The following is a 7402-nucleotide window of genomic DNA, read 5'->3' as shown; positions in this document are numbered from 1 at the left end:
GTTTTTCTTGTGGCATTTTTCTGATGATGGAGGACATATAAGAAAAGAAAATTAAGCTAAAATTTTCATTTCTGAATAATTCTTTATTCAAATCGTTGTGAATCAGGAGCAGACAAAAAAAATCTTTTATCGTTTAGTTTAAACAGATAGGTGATGGAAGGGGGAGGTGGGGTTGCTCTGCTAACTATGAGGGGAATTTCTGATGACCTCTTGCCCCCCCTGCAGAAACTTTGTCCAAGAAAACAACACAGGTTTTTGATTTGGGCTAAAAATGGTATCATAATAATTGACAGACAACAGGGAACGCTTTGAAAATAGATCAAAAGAGGATCGGAGTGGGACTTTAACCAGTAAAAGGCCACAAGGTGGGATTATTCTGCTTAATTTAGAAAGCTTGAACGCTTCTATTACTGCCACTTTTCTGTTTTGACTAACTACAGGTGTAGTACAGGTGTGTTTTGCATCAAAGGAGGCGGGGCTTTTCTGCAAAGAACAGATTGTGGTCCTAAATGAGGACAGGCTTTGCTTAAATAAACCTGAATGCGTAGACAGAAAATCCAGCAAAGTATTCTAACTACCACATGAAATTACAAGATGGAGTCCGTGTGAAATCTAAACAGCCTAGAAGTAGAAGTGTACTATGGGCATCATTATACAGAGCAATATTTAAAAAAATAAATTTGATAAATATTTTTTATATAAATAGATTTTATTGTATTTACTGCTACAGCAAATTAATGAAAGGGATTCTGTTGTTTGTAGCTTCTTTCTCTGTTGCATCAGTCATGACTGACTGTTTCCTTTAAATAGGTTACCTCATTTATTCTGACTAAATTCAATTCTGAGTCATGGTTTCTTGGCTCCATCACTTATTTGCCAAAGTTATGAAAGGTCAAAGAAAGTTGAGCCGCAACATTGTAGAGAAACAAGTGTTACATTTGTTGCATTTAAGCATAAAGATATCATTTTTTTGGTTTGATGTTATAAAAAAAGCAGATTGTAACAAGTAATCAATGGGAGGGAGCAATAGTACAGTAGCCCAGAAGTGCAAATCAAACAAATCCCTCAACAAGAAAACATATTGAAGATCACAAAGACAATTAAAAAGCAAAATAAATAAATAAAAAACATTACATAATAATAATTACAACACAACACCCCCCCCCCCCCAAAAAAAAAGGAAACATAAATGAAACGTTGTGGAAAACAAAAGTAATTTCCATCCAAACAAAATGTTAAAAATAAAACACAATTACAACGCAGAGAAGTTTCCATGGGAGATCGCTGATTGGACGATGATGTTCGTCCATCATTCTAACCCAAAGTTAGGTTTAAGTTGTCCGAAACATTTAATTTATATTTTGTTTCATTTTTTTGGAATTGTGTTTTGGTTTCTGGATTTTGTTTTGATTTCTAAAATGTAGTATTGTGTTTTTTATTATTTGATAAGCTTTTTTAATTGTTGTTTTGATCTTCAACATTTTTGTGTGTTGAGTGATTTGGTGATGTGATTTGCACTGCAGGGCCACCGTACAAAGGTCACACAGCCTCTACGTACATTATGCGCATTTTTCACACGTGTGAGTTCTGTCTTTAATGATACCGTAAGCGTTTCTTGTGTTTGTCGATGTGCGCAGATCTCTGTTTTATATCGCATACATGACAAACATAGCAAATTAAAGTTACATAATTGACACATGAATCAATAATGAATTACATATAAAACGCACAAAAATCACGCATGGTTCATGTTCTATGTTGATTTATATGTTCTTTGCGTGGTTTATTCGTACTACTTCTGTGGTTTTAACGTGGTTCATTCGAGATACATGAGTGAAAATTTCACGTAAAAAACACAATTTTTCTCACTTTTTCTACATATATTGACGATTGACCAATTTTCATTCATTCAATATGCGCAAAATGTACATAGTTGCTGTGTGACACAATCTTTAGTTCCTGCTGCCGTGTTTCCATCCAGAAGGCCACTGTGTCATAACCCATTCTCCTTTTGTATGTGCTTTCATTTGATTGTCTTCTGTCTGTGACTCTCCTACATCACTGCATCTTTACTCCACATCAGGATGCAGTCACTATTGGCCTGGAGGTGCTTCTGCCCAAAGAGGCCAAGCTGCACTCGGAAAACAGCCAGCCGCTTCAGTACGATGTCTTCCTCTACAAGGTTGCCAATAATGGAGACCCTTCATCTCTCTCCTCTTCCTCTCATGCGATTCCCAGATCTCCCAAAACACCAAAGTCTCCCAAAATGCCCAAGTCCCCTAAAAACACCCGGGAGCACCTGTACTGTAGCCGTGAGCCCCTCTGTGGGAGGCACTCCTCCCCTAGCCGTCACTCCTTACCCAGCTGCCACCAGTCTCCAAACCGCCATTCCGCCCCTGGGTGCTACTCCTCCCCTTACTCCCCACACAAATGCATGTCCACCTGCTCCGCCCCCCCACCTCAGCTGAACAGGCCCAGGGCTCAGGCGTCCAGTTCAGACCGCTCTGAGACCTGGAGGGACCACATTCACCCATCGCCCTCCTCACCTCATCTCACCCAGCTGCCTCCATCACCGTCCAAAGTGAAGCATGGCGCAGTCAGCACCCGCTCACTGCCCCCCCTCTCATGACCACACTTGCACTCGTCTCACCAACTTGTAAACTTGAACGCACAAAAGTCTGTGAACCAGTCACCTTTTTGTTTTTGCTTTCCTTCTCCTTGTTTTTTAGTGTCTGGGTTTGTTCCTATTCATTTGTTCTCCCAACCCAGATAAGAACCACCCTTAGACGTACGTCTGCAGGCAAGTTTCAGTGAAAGGAGTACAAAATTGAAATGCAGATCATGATTCCTGCAGCCACACAGTCAAACCTTTATGTAAATAACAGCCTCTTTAAACTCAGGTTTCTGCACGCTCAAAACGGCGGGTCTCTTAGCACGGTGCCAATTTCAGCAGCTGCTGAGGAAATTGTTCTTTGACGTGTTCACAGTATTATCAATGTTTTATATGCATCTGTTCCTTTCTAGAGTCTACTTTATTGATTATTTAAATGTCTGTTTCATGCTTTGAACCCTCAATAAATGGATGATCAATCAGAAAATGCATCATCATCATCATCATCATCATCATGTGTAATAGTTTTTCTCCATTGGTTTGGCTCATTTCTTGAAACAGAAATTATATTCTGAAAATTCTAAGATCATTTGGCAAAAACGTCTTATAGTTCAGCACAACACTATAGCTCACTTGCAAAATCTAATATATCTCCCAAAACTGTTCACTCATGCTTCAAAACTAAATTCCTTTCCCATGTAAAGAGTCTGTGCCACCAAAATGGCAAAGATCCTTCTCAGTTGCTTTGGCTCATTTCTTGATCAGACCGGACGTTCTCAACACTCTTGGTGCTTTTTTCAAAATAATGTGGATGGTTCAGCACAGCGCCATGGTTCACCTGCAAAAGCTCATATCTCTCCCAAAACAATTCACTCATGTGTCAAAACTAAATTTCCTTCTCATGTAACCCTTGTGCTATCCTAGGCACTTTACAGTTTTTCTCAGTCGCTTTAGTACAATTCTCAGATCAGAATGAAATTCCCAAAACTATTTGTTCAATCTTCACATCATGATGTCACTTGTGCACATCATGTAAGCAGTTTCTCACTTCTTTGAACAAGTTGCAATTGCTTTGGTACATCCATGCAAATGATTATGTACAATTCTCTGCTCTTTGCTACATTATCAATTGTTCATGTCATGTTGATCAAAATGTATTATACAGTTAGATGTGCAATAGTCTTACTCCTCAAAACACCTAGTCATTAGTTCATCGTATAAGTCACTAACTGCAAAATGGTTGACCAAGTTGTCAAAATGTGACAAACATATTTCGCTGCTTCGCAAGAGAGGATATTCGCTGTGATGTGGATGAGAATTTGTGGCCTAACATACAGGAATGAAAAGAGGTGTAGGAAGACCGCACAAATTCCTACTGCACTGCCTGTACTGTTGGACAGAATATTGTCCTATCTTTTTTTCCCTTTGTCTTACTGTTTGCAGTGGGTTTTTTCTATGTTGGTATGACATGGTCTGTCAACAAATTACAATATGAAGAATAAAAGTGTAAATGTGAATCTTGTCCAGTCTCTTGCAATCAAACAAAAAAGGTGTAACTTACATTTTACAATAATTGTCATCAAAACTTTAGCCATAGTTTACATCAGAACCTCCCTCTAAAGTACACAGTTATATTGACAACATGACTAAGTCATTTGACTGTCTTGTTCGTAGACAATGACACAAGGACTTGACATTCTGATGGCACTGACATGTTCAATGACATAAAGACTTAGTTTTGAGAGATGAACTAAAGATTTTGAGCAAGTTACAGGCTTTTGCAAGAAATCCATAGTGTTTGGCTGTTTGTACATTTTGTTTTAAAAAATGCACACACGTATTTGCAAACTTCAATTTTGATCTGAGAATTGTACTAAAGCGACTGAGAAAAACTGTAACATTGGGAGTTGGGTCATCTAGACCCACTAGACAGTGCTCTGAACCTTTTTTCTTCAATGATTTGTGATCTTCACTGGTGTCCATGGATTACATGAAATCTTTCCACCTTTATCCACCTTTGTCATGGTAGGAATAAGACGTCAATGTAAGGGTGGGGTCATCTAAGATAGCACAAGCGTTAAACAGTCAGTGCCCCCAAAATACTATGTTCCTTTGTTATTGTTTAGGCACTGCAAGTCAAATGTTCCAAGGGATTCATATATCATATTCATGGTAATATTTTCTTGACTGATTTTGAAAATTGAACAGACTATTGTGCATGTGATGACTTACACAATAAAATGATGCTGACTCATTTTGGAGCAAACAACCATTAGACTGAGAATCAACAATCAGTTTATTTCAACAAGATCTATTCACTTGGAAATTGTGCTAAATGAAGACTATCTGTACTTACAGTTTTTCTCAGTCGCTTTAGATCAGAATTGAAGTTTGCAAATACGTGTGTGCATTTCTCAAAACAATTTGTACAAACAGCCAAACACTATGGATTTCTTGCAAAAGCCTGTAACTTGCTCAAAATCTTTAGTTCATCTCTCAAAGCTAAGTCTTTATGTCATTGAACATGTCAGTGCCATCAGAATGTCAAGTCCTTGTGTCATTGTCTATGAACAAGACAGTCAAATGACTTAGTCATGTTGTCAAAATAACTGTGTACTTTAGAGGGAGGTTCTGATATAAACTATGGCTAAAGTTTTGATGACAATTATTGTAAAATGTAAGTTACACCTTTTTTGTTTGATTGGACAAGATTCACATTTACACTTTTATTGTTCATATTGTAATTTGTTGACAGACCATGTCATACCAACATAGAAAAAACCCACTGCAAACAGTACAGTTTTTCTCAGTCGCTTTAGTACAATTCTCAGATCAGAATTGAAGTTTGCAAATTCGTGTGCATTTCTCAAAACAAAATGTACAAACAGCAAAACACTATGGATTTCTTGCAAAAGCCTTTAACTTGCTCAAAATCTTTAGTTCATCTCTCAAAACTAAGTCTTTATGTCATTGAACATGTCAGTGCCATCAGAATGTCAAGTCCTTGTGTCATTGTCTACGAACAAGACAGTCAAATGACTTAGTCATGTTGTCAATATAACTGTGTACTTTAGAGGGAGGTTCTGATGTAAACTATGGCTAAAGTTTTGATGACAATTATTGTGAAATGTAAGTTACACCTTTTTTGTTTGATTGCAAGAGACTGGACAAAATTTACATTTACACTTTTATTGTTCAGCTCGCCAAATTAACATTACATACGTGCAAATTCTCTAGCAATTTCTAGTTTCTCTAAACCCCATAGAAAAAAGCGCGACAACAACTGCCAATCACTATGTCCTTCTACCGAACAAACACAGCTGCACCGCGGGCTTTAAAAGAAGAAAACACTGCAGAGCGGAGTCAGGATGCAGCGGCTCAGTCTGAAGAGCAGTGAGATACACTTGAGTCACTATTTGTCCCACTGTACTTTGTATTTTTTCATAATCATCATTTTATATTTTCTCCCGTTTAATCCAATTACGCGGGTCGCGGTGGGCGGGGCTAATCTCCGCAATTTGAAGCCTTCTGTTCACATTGATGATTAAAATTATTATTTGACAGTACAGTACACAAGTTATTTGTTGGAAAAAAACGTTTCTAAACTAAAGTACCTTTATTTGTTAAAAAATGCTAGAGCCTGTATAATGGTTTGCTCTTTCTTTTCAATGTATAATAGAGTATTTAATTGTATAATAATTGTAAGAAAAAAATAAAGGTTTCTACTTCACGGATTTTGCCTATCACGGGATCTTTTTGGAACGTAGCCCCCGCGAAAAACAAGGGTTTACTGTATACATAATGTTAGATGAATAGAATGTAAGGCAGACGTTTTAATGACAACATCTTTAATGATAATTTAATCTTTTTGTTGCTTGAATGACATCCTCGAATCTCGTTGTTGCTGACATCTAGTGGTTTCAGGTGTTAAACTTTATCTGATGACTAATAATTTGAACAAACTAACCGAATCAAAATAGTTTTCATCTATAAATATGTTGAAAAACATTCAGATTTGTTTTGTGTTTTTGCTCAAATATATCTCTGCTGGGGTACATTAGAGCATGTGGATAAAATCTCATAGAGTATTTTGATTATTGTTTCTTTTCTAGCTTTAAAATTCTCCATATGTTCATGTTTGACTAATAAAGAGTTTTAAAAATATTTAAAAGTGCAGTTTATCTCCTTGACTTTTAATGAAATTGCAATAAAGTTTTGTTTCCATTAGAAAAACCAGTCATTACTTTATTACATGCAAAAAATTGAACATTAAATGTCAAAAAGAGATAAACTTTCTCAAGATTTAAAATAAAAATAAAAAAGATGTCCTAAAGAAATCTTATAACAGTGCAGATCTCAAAGTTTAGTTTATATATTTTTTGCAGTGCTGCATATTTCTGAGTGGTTTGAATTTCTTTCTCTAAAACAAATTAAGAAAATATCACTTTGATTTGTTTTAACAGTTCTGGCTCTGATTTTGAAAAGAACAAAAAATACTGAAGTGAAATCAGGATGAAAGCCTTTATGTTGCTTGGTGTAAGCGAGAATGGTAATATAAAATCTACAAAACAAGTAACCCTGAAATGGGATGAATTAAAAAAATGTATTTTTTACATGTTTACAGCATAACAGCTGCTTCAATAAAGCTCCTGGGAATATCAGGATTCAGCTGAATGAGCAGATCTAAAGTTCTGCCTGTGAGCAGAAAATCAGACAGTCTTCACAAAGACTATTTTAAAAAATCCTACGATGATGAAACAACCTTTAAAAATTAACTTATGATGTTTGAAA

Source organism: Oryzias latipes, chromosome 11, assembly GCF_002234675.1.
Source record: "Oryzias latipes chromosome 11, ASM223467v1".
NCBI classification, from domain to species: Eukaryota; Metazoa; Chordata; class Actinopteri; order Beloniformes; family Adrianichthyidae; genus Oryzias; species Oryzias latipes.
The sequence above is the reverse complement of the archived record's forward strand: the minus strand, read 5'-3'. Positions refer to the sequence as shown.